We start from the raw sequence: 17,584 nt of genomic DNA on the forward strand, positions 1-17,584 counted from the left end.
ACAGCCCTGCCCCCCAGCGCTCCCGGGCGATGTGCTAAGGCTGCAGGGGATGGGGGGAGCTGGGAAGGGGCTTTGGCTGCCGAGGCCCCAATGCGAGCGGCGCTCGGCCGCCCTGTCAGCCGCTTTTCGGTCGATAAATAGCCGACTGGGGGGAAATCCCGGACAGTTTTAGATTTTTAGAAATCCCCCCTGGACGGCTATTTAAAGAGCGAAAAGCCGGACATGTCTGGGGAAACCCGGACGTGTGGTAGCCCTAGGAGAATGATAACGTCCACCTGAAATCCAAGCAGTAAAATCCCATCTAAAATACTCTGAGGAAAGATCTGCATTGAGGGGCCGTTGTGATCCCCGTTCCTGCTGGGGAAATGGAGGCACCGAGAGGGTCAGCAAGCCAGCAGCAGAGGTGGGCTCAGAACACTGTGCCTCACTGCCTGCCCAGAACTCAGTCCACTGGGTCACAGCCACCCCGTTCGTTTTCCAGTTAACCAAGCCTGGGCTCTCACCTTCCCTGGTTGGGTTGCCAGGATGCCGAGTCCTCTTAGACCAAGTGAACGGAAAACTGGGCTGGGGTGTTTTGTCCACTCCTCAAGACGGTCCAAAGTGTCTGGATGTGGGAGCTTCTTGGCCTCTTTGCAACGCAGAAGCTGAAAACAACACAGAGCGAATCAGCAACAGGTGCTTACCGGAGAACTTTGTGTGTCGGTTCTGTGGAGAGGCATCATAACCTCCATGTTGTACCGTCCATTGCTATACATCAGCCCCACTTTGTGTGTGACACCCAGTCCTCCCCCTGACTTCCTGGGGCTTTGACTGGCCGTTAGCACTAGACTCCGCCATAGGCGTTAGCAGAGCTGCTCTACCCTCCAGGAGAACATGTAGGGCAACAAAATGTTCAGTGACCATTTGTATGGCGGACTCTTGTGCATCTGGGGGTTTGCCAAGAGCAGCCGAACCCCTCGTGGTGACCCTGTGAAGCAGAACAAGCCGCTCTGAGATAACGCGAAAGCTGGGACTGAGAAATCAAACCCCTGAGTTGAAATCCTGACCCCACTGAAGTCAGTGGAAGTTTTGCCATTGATCTCAATGGGCCCAGGATTGGACTCCTGGTGAGGAGAGACTTAAACCCCATCCCTTAATGAGTTAGATGAGGAGACAATCCCTGAAAACTGTCAATAGGAACTAGCCAGACAGAAACCGTGGAAATGGGGAGGACAACCTAGCGATGGACTATAGAGCCACCTCATTCCTGGTGATGTGCCTCTAACTAACCCATCCAATAGAGAAGGTTAAAGATTGTTCACCACATTCAGAGCTAATGATCCTGCATCTGGGGGAGCTTTTACCATGATCCTCTCTCCTCCATACCCACTCTCAATGCCCCTCTTTGCTTTTCCTTAGTGACTTCGCAGGGAGGAACCTTTCATGGAGCTGCAGAAAGGCTGATGCCGACAGGAGACCCAGCTGCCCTTCGGGAGAGTCCAGGCTGATGCTGTTCTACAGAACCTTAGTTTCTTGGATATTCCCATCAGGCTCCTGATTACAACTTTGGAGCAACCAATGATCCCCTAAAGGATCCATCTCAGATTTTACACTGAGCGTGCTGGGACAGGACTGGGGGAGCCTAGACAGTGCTGCATGGACACCTGGCAATGTGGACATGACCAATAAAGCTCGTAGTTTATGTAGCGCAATAATGAGTCTCAAAGGCTTGATTTAAGGAGTTGCTCACTCATCTAGGACACAAGACCCAATTGCTCTCATCAGCTAATGAAACTTACTTCTACAAAGAAGGCCATCATGGTCAGCCTGTGTTTCTTATCACCTCTGTCGAGGAGCGGGATCACTAGGTCCAGCAGCATCCTTGTGGTCTCAGGGCAAGCATAGTGCACCACGGCTCTGTGACACAAAGCAGAAATACCTTTGTTAGTAAGGGAAGAAGCACATTCTGCAACAAGGGGGTGAGGGGTCAGCTTGGGGCCACATGGCAGCCCAGAAGTGAGGACTGTTTCATTCTGGAATTGCCCCCACTAGCAGGACTGACTGCATGGAAAACGCTTGTGTATTACCTGGCCAGCAGGCTCACCCCACGGAGGTGATCTTGGGGGCTTTGTAGGAGGATCCAGCCTTGCTCCTTCTCCATAACAGTCAGCTCGGAACGGCAGCCAACACAGAGAAGCAGCATCTTTATAGCCTCCACTGCAGAGCTAGATTCAAACAACACACCAGCGTGACTGAGTGCCAGGAGCCCCCTTATGGTAGGTCTGTCAGGGAGTGACGGATTCACTTGTGTGTGGAAAGACACACCAATGGTTTAAATAGAGCTTAGGAAGGCACAGGTTCGTGACTGGGGTTCCTAGGCACTATAGTAATACAATTTAATAATATGAAGAAAGAGAAAGAGTTCTGAGCAAATCCTACAGACAATTGCATATCAGCACTAGGGCATGTCAATGCCACAGAACAGGAAAACTTCAGCCCTTTAGTGTCGGACCCACATTCCTTTGACACACTGGCAAATTGGCTCCCACTAATTTCTCCCCATAGCTGCTGGGATAGTCTTTCTACTTCCTCTGCAGTGCATTGGTCGGTATGTCATTTACCACTGAGAGACACCCTTGCAACCTAAGCCCTGCCTGCTAACTCCCTGAGAATTAGAGAGTTATGGAAAACCTGCAGGGGCCACATGAGAGCTGGAGAAGAGAACTAGGACTTCTCTATGACTGTCCATGTAATTAGACCGTGGACTTTCCAGTAGGCGCAGTACCTGGTGTGGAGGCTCTGCCGGCTGCTTTCCCTTCCAGAGACTTTATCCCCTGGTATGCTCTGTCCCAGGCTGAAATGGATTTCGACAAGAAGAGCCATTAGCAGCTGAGGATAGAGGCGGGTTGTGGCATCTCTGGACTTGCTCACCGAGATCATCTCATAGAGGGCGCATGTGGCCTGAAGAGGGAACAAGACAGACACAAGCTTACTTGGAAATCCTACTCCCTCCTGCGTCAGTTCTCAGGATTTCCTAGCAGAGAAAACACCAGCAGGAGAAGGCTGAACCCAGGGGTGCTGGAACACGTTGTGTAGTGGGGGTGCTGAGAGCCATTGAACCAAACTGTAAACCCTGTATATGATGGAAACTGCTTCAAGCCAGGGGGTGCTACAGCACCCCCGTTCCCCCAGTTCCAGCACCTATGCCTGAACCCTCTGAGCCTGAGGACTGACTGGGGAAAAAGGGCCACCAGGAGAATCTGGCCAAGGCCCCAAAGTTGGCTAACTTACAACCCAGCATAAAGGAGGAGACTGGGGGAGTCCTGCCTGCAGGAGAGGTGGAGGGACTGCCTGAAGTAAATGCCACCTCCAGGAGGAAGGCTAGGGGGTGGGGAATCCTGTCTTATGGAGGGAAACCAGAAGGACTGTTTGAAACACAGCCCAGCTGCTGCCAGGGAGGCTGGGAACAGCTTTGAGGAAGCTCCTCAGAAGTTGGGTGGGAAGAAGTCACAAGGAGCCACAAATCCAGGGCAGGAAAAGCAGAAGCTGCAGACCCATGGGAGTTGCTAACAAGCAGGAAAAAGGGAGGAACAGCTCAGGGAAGTGGTGAGGGATTGAAGGAACAGTCTATCATGGGGTCCGTGGGCTGGAACCCAGAGCAGAGGTCAGGTCTGGGTTCCCCAGCAAGAGGCAAAGTACCGACCTCAGGACTAAGAGACCAAGAATGATGAGGCTCAGATGGGGGCTGAGGGCCTGGCACAGAGGCCACTACATGTTGGGTTTTCCCATATTGGACTTTTCTGTTAACCCTGGAAGAGGTGATGTGGCCAGAGGGCCAGACCATGGAACCTGCGGAGTGTTGCAGAACCAGGAGGCTGGACAAGGGGACACCAGTGTGGAATAAACCCTGCAACATCATGTCCTGGCATGAGGAGGCGCGTTGGCGGTGAGTGTGCCCTGTGACCGAGACATAGGATAGATTTAACTGTATGGGGCTATGGATGTTCGAACAGTGACTTACGGCAGCAGACGTGTGAGAGGCTTGGTGCTCAGAGCTGTGGTGACTCTGCAGCTTCACAACCAGGTTCTCCATCACCTGTCCTCCGAGGGCCGGGTCAGCAGACAGGAACTGCCACAGCTCGGCCGCATTGCTAGAAATTCAGAAATACGGCAACATGAGGGACTGGATGGCTTAGGAGAAAAGCTATTAAACCTCTTCACCAATGTAACCTCTTTGTAAGAGAAATCCTCCTGTGGAGCCAACGCCCTGCCCAGCAGTCCAGTCCCCAGAGCTTGTGCAATTCAATGTGGAGCATGAACAAGGACTCCATGGACCTCAGATTGAGAATCACTGGCACAGGATATGGAGCATTTCAGCTCAAGGCTGCCAGTGTGAATCTGGCCTCAGTTGGTCACGACCTGTTACTGGCTGATGGCTAATACCGAGAGGCTGATGGCTAATGGCTAATACAGCTTCTCTGGCAGCAGATGTCTTATATGAAATGAACTAAGGGTCTCGGACCAGTGCCCAGTGCACGCTGTCCACATTACAGAGTCAACCACCAGACTTGGCCCTTGTTGGTAGGTTCAGGGATTGAACGGGACATGGAGGCTGAATGAGCCTTTCTTCCCTAGTCGGCAGCCCCTCCAGCTATGAGCTCAGAGTGTTGTTAGGGGCAGTGTGGAGGAAGCTTCATCGTCACTTCCTGGGCTGCAGCTGAGGTCTTCATTGTCCAAGGGTGTCAATGGGGCACCTTTCACCAGCATTAAATTCCCTTTAAAAAAAAAGGGAGCGGGCATGCAGCAGCGTGGCTCAGATCTCCGCAGCGCTCAGCCAACAACTGTGTGAGGGAGGGTTTCAGTGGAGTCCTCTGATATGCAGGGCTGGCTCTAGGATTTTTGCCGCCCCAAGCAAAAAAATTTTTGGCCGCTCCCACTTTTTTTTTTGTGCCCCCCTCCCCCATGTAGAGTGGGGAGATTCAGTCCTCAACAGTCAGTGCTTTATACTTTGCCTTAGTAAGACCAAACAATGTGCTCAGTGGAGAGGTTCTCATATAGGGCCTCAAAGGATCACGCGAGGCCTGAAGAGTGGAGGCATTTCGTACCTGTCTGTAGGGAAGGAGTAGTCCAGAAGGCATGAGATCACTGTGTCCAGATGCTCCGCCTCGCCAGCCAGCAGGGCCACTAACTTCTTCATCAGGGTCCTGGAGCTGGGCTGCTGGACTGAATCCAACCGGCTGCAAACCCCAGCCACAAGGTCTGCTGCCTGAGAGAGAGGGAACCAGATGAGACCGGACAAGACTCTCATCCCAACCTGCAGCTGGGGCAAGAGGGAACCTCAGCATCCCTGGAGAATCAGAGTTAGCCTCTAGGTTTTGCCTAAAAGTCACAATTTCCTATATTATTGGCAGGGCTCATTTCAGAGCCTTACAAGGTGCATTGTCACAAAGACCACATATCAATGGCTCAAAGGAGATGAGTCCTATCTAGGCACAATACAGGGGTAACATAAGAATGGCCGTACTGGGTCAGACCAATTGTCCATCTAGCCCAGTATCCTGTCTTCTGCTGGTGCCAGATACTTCAGAAGAAATGAACAGAACAGGGCAATTTATCGAGTGATCCATCCCCTGTCACCCAGTCCCAGTTTCAATCAGAAGGCGTAGGGACACCCTGTGCAAGGTGTTGCACTCCTGACCACCTTGGCTAATAGCCATTGATGGACCTGTCCTCCAGGAACTTCTCTAATTCTTTTTTGAACCTGGTTATACTTTTGGCCTTCACGACATCCCTTGGCAATGAGTTACGAGTTGTGTTGTGTGAAGAAATATTTCCTTAGGTTTGTATTAACCCAGGTTTGTGTGTGTGTGTGTGTGTGTGTGTGTGTGTGTGTGTGTGTGTGTGTGTGAAAGGATAAATAAAACTTCCCTATTTACGTTCTCCACACCATTCATGAATTTATAGGTGTGGGCATCCCATGGATTTATACAGAGGCAATATGATATTTTCTGTCTTATTATCTATCCCTTTCCTAATGCTTCCTAACATTCTGGTAGCCTTTTTGACTGCCATTGCACACTGAGTGGATGTTTTCAGAGAATTGTCCATGATGACTCCACCCTTGAGTGGTAACAGCTGATTTAGACCCCCTCCGTTTGTATGTGTAGTTGGGATTATGTTTTCCAATATACAGGAATCAGACTAGAAGATCTGATGGTTCCTTCTGGCCTTAAACTCTCTGAATGTATGACTGTTCCCAGCACTGGGAATTCTAGTTTCCGTCCATCTCAGCAGCAGCGCCCCATACCTTCTCCACCTTAGTCCCACCGCTGTTCACCATGGCAGACAGCAATCCCTCTGCAGTTGGCTGGCAGTTATTGTTGCAGTGATTCGTCAGGCCATCCATAACAGTCAGAATGAAATCTGTCCTCTCTCTTGGGTTGAAATAGACTCCAAAGAGCTGAAGCATACAGGGAAAAGTGTAATTTACAAAAGGCCTCGGCCTGATTCCACGGGGGGCTGATAACTACTGGAGCCCAGAGAAAGCCCTGTCTGGGGGTTGCAGGTCCTCTCCAGCTTCTCAGGGGCTCTGTTTTACTCCTTTCTATTACAGGGCCCCAGTGGCTGATGAGGCTTCTGCTGCGAAACCATATCACTCACAGTGAGGCAAGAGGACTAGTTAAACCATTACAGTGGCCAACCTAGGAGTGCTGCCGTGCACGTCAGGATGTGCATTTAGTGGTGTCAGACACCTACTTCTCAGGCATCCGAGGTGCAAGGGTCACCATTAAAAGATCAGCAGTTGCGGGATCCATGTATTAATATTAGTAATGACTGTTACAGTACTCGGTCTTTGACTGTGACTGTATGTGATACCCTCCTACAACACATCCCAGCAGAAATACAGCACCCAAGTCCTGATTACGCCACCATCACCCTACTTCCTGGCTTGCAGCCTGACCCAAAGACCATTGAAATCAATGGAAAGACTTCCATTGGCTTCAATAGGTTTTGGATCAAGCCTATATAATATAGACCTCGTTGTGACAGCTTCTAACAACCCAAAGTACTAGAGCAGTAGGCGTTCAACCTTCCCCATATGGACACTCCCTTTCCTATACTAGGACCCTCCCAGAGTCCCCTTCCAAACTAGCCAAGACCCTGTCCCATTTGGCAATACGGAAAGGGCAGGGTGGCTGTGCCCCCCAGGTTGGGAACCCATCTGCTAGAGCAGTGGTTCTCAATCAGGGATACACATACCCCTGGGGGTACACACAGGGGCGGCAGGTTTGTATAATTTTTGGCATTGCCCAGAATGGGTCCAAGTCCCGCCTCCCCCTACACCTGCCTAAGGCTCTGGGAGGGAGTCTGGGTGCGGGAGGGGGTTTGGGGTGCAGGCTCTGGGAGGAAGTTTGAGTGCGGGCTCTGGGAGGGAGTCTGGGTGCGGGAGGGGGTTTGGGGTGCAGGCTCTGGGAGGAAGTTTGAGTGCAGGCTCTGGGAGGGAGTCTGGGTGCAGGAGGGGGTTTGGGGTGCAGCAGGCAGGCTGACCCTGGGCTGGGGCAGGCGGCCAGAGAGGAGGACTCCCCCCAGCCCTCTCCCTGCTGGCGGCAGCGAGCTCTGGGGGAGAGGAAGGGGGGGCCTCCTCACCGACCCCCAACACGACACTCATCCAAGCCCCCCCAGGCTGCTGCTCAGGAGGTCCAGCCAGGATAAGCCTCCCCCTCCCCTCCCCCGAGTCGACTCGGAGTCTCCTGCCGGGGGGCGGGGGGGGAGGGCTGCCATGCGCTCCTCCCTCCTCCCTCCGCAGGCGCAGCAGCCGCCTCAGCCTGCCCCCGGCGCCGCTTCCTTGTAGCCGGCTGCGGCAGCGGCTGGCGAGGAAGCCCAGTGCGGAGCTGCAGGGGGCGCTTGGGGGAGGCGCGCGGGGGTGGCAGCCGGGGCCGGGGGAGGTGCGCGGGAGTGGCAGCCGGGGTCGGGGGAGGTGCGTGGGGGCGGCTGGCGAGGGAGCACAGTGCGGAGCTGCAGGGGGCGCTTGGGGGAGGCGCGCGGGGGTGGCAGCCGGGGTCGGGGGAGGTGCGTGGGGGCGGCAGGCGAGGGAGCACAGTGCGGAGCTGCAGGGGGCGCTTGGGGGAGGCGCGCGGGGGTGGCAGCCGGGGCCGGGGGAGGTGCGTGGGGGCGGCAGGCGAGGGAGCACAGTGCGGAGCTGCAGGGGGCGCTTGGGGGAGGCGCGCGGGGGTGGCAGCCGGGGTCGGGGGAGGTGCGTGGGGGCGGCTGGCGAGGGAGCACAGTGCGGAGCTGCAGGGGGCGCTTGGGGGAGGCGCGCGGGGGTGGCAGCCGGGGCCGGGGGAGGTGCGTGGGGGCGGCAGGCGAGGGAGCACAGTGCGGAGCTGCAGGGGGCGCTTGGGGGAGGCGCGCGGGGGTGGCAGCCGGGGTCGGGGGAGGTGCGTGGGGGCGGCTGGCGAGGGAGCACAGTGCGGAGCTGCAGGGGGCGCTTGGGGGAGGCGCGCGGGGGTGGCAGCCGGGGTCGGGGGAGGTGCGTGGGGGCGGCTGGCGAGGGAGCACAGTGCGGAGCTGCAGGGGGCGCTTGGGGGAGGCGCGCGGGGGTGGCAGCCGGGGCCGGGGGAGGTGCGTGGGGGCGGCAGGCGAGGGAGCACAGTGCGGAGCTGCAGGGGGCGCTTGGGGGAGGCGCGCGGGGGTGGCAGCCGGGGCCGGGGGAGGTGCGTGGGGGCGGCAGGCGAGGGTGCACAGTGCGGAGCTGCAGGGGGCTCTTGGGGGAGGCGCGCGGGGGTGGCAGCCGGGGCCGGGGGGGTGCGTGGGGGCGGCAGGCGAGGGTGCACAGTGCGGAGCTGCAGGGGGCGCTTGGGGGAGGCGCGCGGGGGTGGCAGCCGGGGCCGGGGGAGGTGCGTGGGGGCGGCAGGCGAGGGAGCACAGTGCGGAGCTGCAGGGGGCGCTTGGGGGAGGCGCGCGGGGGTGGCAGCCGGGGCCGGGGGAGGTGCGTGGGGGCGGCAGGCGAGGGAGCACAGTGCGGAGCTGCAGGGGGCGCTTGGGGGAGGCGCGCGGGGGTGGCAGCCGGGGCCGGGGGAGGTGCGTGGGGGCGGCAGGCGAGGGAGCACAGTGCGGAGCTGCAGGGGGCGCTTGGGGGAGGCGCGCGGGGGTGGCAGCCGGGACCGGGGGAGGTGCGTGGGGGCGGCAGGCGAGGGAGCACAGTGCGGAGCTGCAGGGGGTGTTTGGGGGAGTCGCGCGGGGGTGGCAGCCGGGGCTGGGGGAGGTGCGTGGGGGCGGCAGGCGAGGGAGCACAGTGCGGAGCTGCAGGGGGCGCTTGGGGGAGGCGCGCGGGGGTGGCAGCCGGGGCCGGGGGAGGTGCGTGGGGGGGGCAGGCGAGGGAGCACAGTGCGGAGCTGCAGGGGGCGCTTGGGGGAGGCGCGCGGGGGTGGCAGCCGGGGCCGGGGGAGGTGCGTGGGGGCGGCAGGCGAGGGAGCCCAGTGCGGAGCTGCAGGGGGCGCTTGGGGGAGGCGCGCGGGGGTGGCAGCCGGGGCCGGGGGAGGTGTGTGGGGGCGGCAGGCGAGGGAGCACAGTGCGGAGCTGCAGGGGGCGCTTGGGGGAGGCGCGCGGGGGTGGCAGCCGGGGCCGGGGGAGGTGCGCGGGAGTGGCAGCCGGGGTCGGGGGAGGTGCGTGGGGGCGGCTGGCGAGGGAGCACAGTGCGGAGCTGCAGGGGGCGCTTGGGGGAGGCGCGCGGGGGTGGCAGCCGGGGTCGGGGGAGGTGCGTGGGGGCGGCTGGCGAGGGAGCACAGTGCGGAGCTGCAGGGGGCGCTTGGGGGAGGCGCGCGGGGGTGGCAGCCGGGGTCGGGGGAGGTGCGTGGGGGCGGCAGGCGAGGGAGCACAGTGCGGAGCTGCAGGGGGCGCTTGGGGGAGGCGCGCGGGGGTGGCAGCCGGGGTCGGGGGAGGTGCGTGGGGGCGGCTGGCGAGGGAGCACAGTGCGGAGCTGCAGGGGGCGCTTGGGGGAGGCGCGCGGGGGTGGCAGCCGGGGCCGGGGGAGGTGCGTGGGGGCGGCAGGCGAGGGAGCACAGTGCGGAGCTGCAGGGGGCGCTTGGGGGAGGCGCGCGGGGGTGGCAGCCGGGGCCGGGGGAGGTGCGTGGGGGCGGCAGGCGAGGGAGCACAGTGCGGAGCTGCAGGGGGCGCTTGGGGGAGGCGCGCGGGGGTGGCAGCCGGGGCCGGGGGAGGTGCGTGGGGGCGGCAGGCGAGGGAGCACAGTGCGGAGCTGCAGGGGGCGCTTGGGGGAGGCGCGCGGGGGTGGCAGCCGGGGCCGGGGGAGGTGCGTGGGGGCGGCAGGCGAGGGAGCACAGTGCGGAGCTGCAGGGGGCGCTTGGGGGAGGCGCGCGGGGGTGGCAGCCGGGGCCGGGGGAGGTGCGTGGGGGTGGCAGGCGAGGGAGCACAGTGCGGAGCTGCAGGGGGCGCTTGGGGGAGGCGCGCGGGGGTGGCAGCCGGGGTCGGGGGAGGTGCGTGGGGGCGGCAGGCGAGGGAGCACAGTGCGGAGCTGCAGGGGGCGCTTGGGGGAGGCGCGCGGGGGTGGCAGCCGGGGTCGGGGGAGGTGCGTGGGGGCGGCTGGCGAGGGAGCACAGTGCGGAGCTGCAGGGGGCGCTTGGGGGAGGCGCGCGGGGGTGGCAGCCGGGGCCGGGGGAGGTGCGTGGGGGCGGCAGGCGAGGGAGCACAGTGCGGAGCTGCAGGGGGCGCTTGGGGGAGGCGCGCGGGGGTGGCAGCCGGGGCCGGGGGAGGTGCGTGGGGGCGGCAGGCGAGGGTGCACAGTGCGGAGCTGCAGGGGGCTCTTGGGGGAGGCGCGCGGGGGTGGCAGCCGGGGCCGGGGGGGTGCGTGGGGGCGGCAGGCGAGGGTGCACAGTGCGGAGCTGCAGGGGGCGCTTGGGGGAGGCGCGCGGGGGTGGCAGCCGGGGCCGGGGGAGGTGCGTGGGGGCGGCAGGCGAGGGAGCACAGTGCGGAGCTGCAGGGGGCGCTTGGGGGAGGCGCGCGGGGGTGGCAGCCGGGGCCGGGGGAGGTGCGTGGGGGCGGCAGGCGAGGGAGCACAGTGCGGAGCTGCAGGGGGCGCTTGGGGGAGGCGCGCGGGGGTGGCAGCCGGGGCCGGGGGAGGTGCGTGGGGGCGGCAGGCGAGGGAGCACAGTGCGGAGCTGCAGGGGGCGCTTGGGGGAGGCGCGCGGGGGTGGCAGCCGGGACCGGGGGAGGTGCGTGGGGGCGGCAGGCGAGGGAGCACAGTGCGGAGCTGCAGGGGGTGCTTGGGGGAGTCGCGCGGGGGTGGCAGCCGGGGCTGGGGGAGGTGCGTGGGGGCGGCAGGCGAGGGAGCACAGTGCGGAGCTGCAGGGGGCGCTTGGGGGAGGCGCGCGGGGGTGGCAGCCGGGGCCGGGGGAGGTGCGTGGGGGGGGCAGGCGAGGGAGCACAGTGCGGAGCTGCAGGGGGCGCTTGGGGGAGGCGCGCGGGGGTGGCAGCCGGGGCCGGGGGAGGTGCGTGGGGGCGGCAGGCGAGGGAGCACAGTGCGGAGCTGCAGGGGGCGCTTGGGGGAGGCGCGCGGGGGTGGCACCGGGGTCGGGGGAGGTGCGTGGGGGCGGCAGGCGAGGGAGCACAGTGCGGAGCTGCAGGGGGCGCTTGGGGGAGGCGCGCGGGGGTGGCAGCCGGGGCCGGGGGAGGTGCGTGGGGGTGGCTGGCGAGGGAGCACAGTGCGGAGCTGCAGGGAGCGCTTGGGGGAGGCGCGCGGGGGTGGCAGCCGGGGCCGGGGGAGGTGCGTGGGGGCGGCAGGCGGGGCTGGGAGAGATCCCCTTTTCAAACCGGAATTTCTGGTCGAAAACCGGGCACCCGGCCACCTTACCACCGCCCGGGGCTCAAGCTGAAGCCCGAACCCCGCCACCTGGGACTGAAATCAGTGTCTCCTGAGAGAGGTACAATAGTCTGGAAAGGTTGAGAACCACTTGCTAGAGAGTAGATCACTCTTTATGAGCATTTGTTGTCTTCACTGTTGTAGCCGTGTCAGTCCCAGGATATTAGAGACACAAGGTGGGTGAGGTTCTATCTTTTATTGAACCAACTTCTGGTAGTGAGAGAGACCAGCTTTTGAGCTACACAGAGCTCGGCTATCTCTGTCTGAAGAAGAGCTCTGTATGGCTCCAAAGTTTGTCTCTTTCACCCACAGAAGTTGATCCAATAAACAAATTGGACCTCACCCATCCTGTTTCTTTCTGAGCATGTCATTTCTAGCCAGGAGTAAGGGCAGGAGCTGTAATTCTTGGGTAAGCCATACACAATAGAGATGGGCGATCCAGGGACAGGAAGTAGTTTGGAGCTGTGCGATACCGTATTGTACTGACACCAATGTAGAATGGTCATTAGTGCCAGGATGTGATTACCTCTGCAATCCTGGAGGGGCTGTTGCAAACCACAGTGGGGCTCCAAGCAGCCAGAAATTCCTTGTTCCTCTGTTCAGTCCATTCCACATTGTTTCTGTCCAACTGTGCAACTGAAATACATGTTAATAACAGGCATCTCGAAGTGATCTAATTGGTCTGATGGTGTTTAATCCCCTATCATCGTGTCCCACTGACCCTTCCCATTCCCACTGATGGAATGAGCTCTACCAGTCTCAGTTTGCGGTAACTGCCCCCCATTTGGTCCTCTTCTCCCCAGTTTGCGGTAACGTGTGTTGCCTTTCTCTGTATTCCCCCCCTCCCCTTTCCTTTCTTTGAAAGTCAGGGCTAGAATTACGGGATGACTATCAGACGCTTGTTTCTAGAGCCACAAAAAAAACAGCACTCTGTTCAAAGGAACAAATACCGAGCCAGATGCTCTACTTCTTCCTCAGGCACTATCCTGAACGGGAGCTTTGCCGGAGGAAAGTCTCTAGCATTTAGCTCCCAGGAGGGGGATTCAGAGGCTCATCAGTGCTTCTCTTACTCTTTTGGCGCCACGCAATAGAGACGAGGTAACCAACAGCCTCTGCTGCCTTTGAGCCGATCGCCTTGACGGGATCCCCACAGCGGATCCCCAGCACTGCAACCAGGTGTCCGAGCCTGGTGAATGGAGACGCTTCCTAATTGTACAAAAGAGGAGAGGAGGAATCCATTACCACTGCAGGTAAAGCGGGCTGTGTCTCCTAGGCAAGGAGTCTATATCCACACAGTCCCTTTCTATAAGGGGGCGTGATCCTCAGCTCTCCCTCTTCAGAAGAGGCTTGGGAGCCAGAAGAAGAATATAGGGCTCGATCCCGCACCACAGACGTCCACTGGAGTTTTGCCACAGACGTCAGTGGGAGCAAGATCAGGATCGTAATGATCTGTAATGGCTGAGGTGGGCTGGAATGGAGAGGCCTCTTCCTGCAGCTCCACAAGAGGAAAGTATCCCATGGTACTAGGATGAGGAATGGAGGCAAACAGGGAACCAGCTGGGGATGAAATGTCTTCAGTCTCTAGGATTTTGAAATCTCTTTTCTCTGAAATTCATTAGATCCAACCATAGAAAAACCTGTTCTTCCTGTGCCCCTTGTTAGCTGCCTTTCCTGCATTGGAAAGAGGTGGCCTATTCCTCCAGGGCACTGGATTTATTTTCCAATTGTATCAGACGCCAAGCCATCTCAGTCTGGATGATGGACGAGCAAGGAGATCGGTTTTTCCTTCGCCTATTAGGGAGCATTGCATTGTGGGGCCCATCAACATACTTCTAAGCAGGAAGTTTCTCTGGCGTGGGAGAGTGCCCTGTAGGTCTAGTTTGCAATCAGGTCACTAGAAGTCAAGAGTTACTCACATCCAGTTTGACTTCTGTGGCCACGAAGTCTAGGAGCAGTATGCTGCTCCATACAGCCCTCTCCCGCAAGCAATCTTTCCTGGACTGCATCCAGGAGTCCATGAGCTGCAGGAAAAACAAGAGAGGTTAAAAATAACAGGGGGAAAGGGTGTATACAAGTGATCCCCAAAGGATAATCTTTATTCTGGCTGAATAATCTCACTCTTAGGCTAGGTCTATACTACCCGCCTGAATCGGCGGGTAGAAATTGACCTCTCGGGGATCGATTTATCGCGTCCCGTCGGGACGCGACAATCGATCCCCGAATCGGCGCTCTTACTCCACCAGCGGAGGTGGTAGTAAGCGCCGCCGACAGAAAGCCGCAGAAGTCGATTTTGCCGCCGTCCTCACAACGGGGTAAGTCGGCTGCGATACGTCGAATTCAGCTACGCTATTCACGTAGCTGAATTTGCGTATCTTAAATCGACTCCCCCCTGCAGTGTAGATGTACCCTTACAGATACAGGCTGCGTCTGCTTTGTGCAGACTCAAAATACACATGGAATTCTTCTCTTCGAACGAAAGCAAAGTGCATTTCTCTCTGAGGGCCCAGTCACACACCCGCTGAAGTCAATGAACGTTTTGACATTGATCTAAAGACCGATCCAATGCCCATTGAAGTCAACGGAAAGGTCCCCATTTGATTCAATGAGCACTGGATCGAGCCTTTAATGGATGCAGGATTGGGTCCTATGTAAGGAAGGGAAGGGCCAAGTCTTCTCTGGACAAGCCACACAATCCAGCATTTCATTCAGCAAAATAAGAGCAGCTGGAGGAAAACTTCTATTCTTTCATGATTGCAGACTTTGGGCCAGCCCTCATGCTCTGTAGTTAGCGGCACTCTTGGTTTCCATTGCACCCATTGGTTCTCACTGTGGGACAGCTGGAGCTGGGAGTTCTGTGGAGGCCAGGTGCCAGCCCTCACGGGGGACTAGAGTCCTGGCAGCGACCCCTCCAATTGCATCAGGAGTGGCAATGATGGGCAGTAAAGGGAATAACGTCCTCATTTGGAAAGGACACTGTGATGTAAGGGCCACCAGGAGACAGGAAAGAAACTGAGGGTAACAATGGAGGAGATTGTCAGACCTCACAGATGGAAATAGAAGACTCCCCCGTGCTACATGAACCTTGTCACATATGCCCTAATAGGAGAATCCTGTGGAGATGGGGCACTCCGTTCTTTCCTTAACTCTCCTTTCCCTCACAAGCTCTTAACAAGATTTTCCTGTTCCTCTTCCCTACCTTACCATCCTCCAACCGGCATCTCCAGATCCTGTTTACCTGCAAGATGCTCTCTAGCTCGGCCAGAACTGGATTTTCTAAAATCAGACTCTGGAGCATCTCGTTGAGGGTCTGCAATGTTCCAAAGAAGAGGTCCTGAAAGGAGGGGGAACCGTTATGCTCAGTGCCACAGAGCTGTGGATTATACAAATAATTTATCTTATGGGCTTGAGGCAAGAATGACAGGGTGAAATTCTTTGGCCTGTATTATACAAGAAATCAGGCTAGATCAGGGGTGGCCAACCTGTGGCTCCGGAGCCATATGCGGCTCTTCAGAAGATAATATGCGGCTCCTTGTATAGGCACTGACTCCGGGACTGGAGCTACAGGCGCCAACGTTCCAATGTGCCCGGGGGTGCTCATCAGGGGCGTAGCCAGGTGGAGGGAACAGGGGCAGTGGGGAAAAAAAAAGCGCCACCGGCAGCGGCCCTTTTACTGACAGGGCGGCGCTCCGGGTCTTCGGCGGCACCTCGGCAGCGGGACCGTCACTCGCTCTGCGGGTCTTCGGCGTCATTTCGGCGATGAAGCTTCAGTGCCGCCGAAGACACCCGGAGCTAGTGAAGGTCCCGCCGCCGAAGTACCGCCAAGACCCGGAGCGCCGCCCCGTCAGTAAAAGCGCCGCAGCAGGTGGCGCCTTTTTTTTTCTGCTCCCGGGTGAGTAAAATGAAAAAGGCGCCACTTGTGCTCGGTGGGGGAGCGGCCGCTGCCCCGCTTCCACCCTAGCTACGCTACTGGTGCTCACTGCTCAACCCCTGGCTCTGCCACAGGCTCTGCCCCCACTTCACTCCTTCCCGCCTCATCCCCTGAGCCTGCCGTGCCATCGCTCCTCCCCTCCAGAGCCTCCTGCACGCCACCAAACAGCTGATGGGGACATGCGGAGAGGGAGGGGGAGGCGCTGATCAGTGGGGCTGCCAGAGGGCGGGAGGCGCTGGGAGTGGGGGGGGGGAGCTGATGGGGGGCTGCTGACATATTACTGTGGATCTTCAGCAATGTCCATTGGTAAATTCTGGCTCCTTCTCAGGCTCAGGTTGGCCACCCCTGGGTTAGATGATCTAATGGTCCTTTCTGGCTTCCAAGTCATAAGCCAATAGAATTTATAGTTCAGACCTTGTCCTAAGACAAGGTCTATAAAAATAAGGCCAGATCCTCAATGAGTGCATATTGACATAGCTCCGTCAGCGGGCGTGAAGCTACACGGATTCATACCAGCGAAGGGTCTGGCCCGTACTTCTTGTGCACAATAGTTGCTAAATAATTAGCTACTTCACTTATTCAATAATGTGGGTGCCCTGAGCGCAAGAGAAACCGTATTTAGATTTGTTCTGGGCAGTGAATCCTTCAGGAATCTCGAGAAAACTAGCCTCATGTTTCAACTGATATTGGCCTGCCGTGATTCAAAGCTGTGCTCTTGACAATCACCCAGAAAGCCAGATGCATCGTTATATCCCTGCCTCATTTCCATTATAAACCAAAGGAAACTGATAACAGAAAGACATCTGCAGTATAAATGACCCTTTTCTTATAATTGATCTTCCAAATCATCCCCCAAATCTGATGTAATGAATTCATCAATGCCTCCCTCGGGAAGATAACATGCAGCAAAGCCCTTATCAGAGAGTAAGGAAAATGTTATAGCAAAAGAAAGTCCTACAATGAAATGAGATTTTTAACATTAGAAATAAATATCACTTTAATAAATATATCACCTTGTCTTTGCAGGAGCACCGCCAGCTTTTCTGCTGCCCTAGGCGGCGGAAGGTCCTGCCCCGAAATGCCGCCCCCCACAGAGGCGGCGGAAGGTCCTGCCGCCAAAATACCGCTGCGGTTGCCACCCCCCAAATTGTAGCGCCCTAGGCGACCGCCTAATGGGTTGCGCCGGCCCTGTGTCTTTGCCCTTTACTCCTCTGGGTCTTAGATACTATTCACTCCAATGATTTGGTTAGAGAGAGCATATGTGAGCATGCGGGATGTGAGGCAAATTAAGTGTTCTAAATTCTATTGACTTTGGTAGTGAATTTGGTCCAGTGTCTGTAATTTCTCTCCCCTCAACTTTAGGGCCATTAATCGCTTTTCAGAATTAAAAAGTGCAGGCACTGAAAGCTTTAGCAACTCTGACAGTACGGGTCAGATGTTTAAAGATTTGCCACCATATTTACACCCACAATTTGCAGGCGCAGCTTTGCTCCTACTGGTCTTTTCACCCGTCAAGTTGATCACTTTGATGCCAAAATACTGGATTTAGGTGTGAAATCAGGTATTTCAGGTGCCCACGTGAACTAAGGTGTAACTGCAAATAATTGCAGGTCAAAAGTAGGGACTAAAGTAAAGTTCAGGCTGAAAATGTGGCTGTATCGAGTGCCGCAGGACCCCAACTTTATTCAGCCCCTTCATGCAAGAGGACCGAGCTGTGGGAGGTGCCACACACCAGAAATACCTGGTCAGTGATCAAACAATAGCCAGCCCCATTTCTGGGGCAAGCACTAAGTACGTTTTCC

The 17,584-nt window shown here is 58.1% G+C and overlaps 1 long non-coding RNA gene across 6 annotated transcripts in view; it reads left to right on the plus strand.

The window, feature by feature from the left end:
- Positions 1-17,584, plus strand: part of LOC135983723 (uncharacterized) — a 344,090-nt gene that overhangs the window by 203,980 nt on the left and 122,526 nt on the right. The gene's annotated exons all lie outside the window — the stretch shown is intronic.

The sequence above is a fragment of the Chrysemys picta genome, chromosome 1, assembly GCF_011386835.1.
Source record: "Chrysemys picta bellii isolate R12L10 chromosome 1, ASM1138683v2, whole genome shotgun sequence".
Taxonomy (NCBI): domain Eukaryota; kingdom Metazoa; phylum Chordata; order Testudines; family Emydidae; genus Chrysemys; species Chrysemys picta.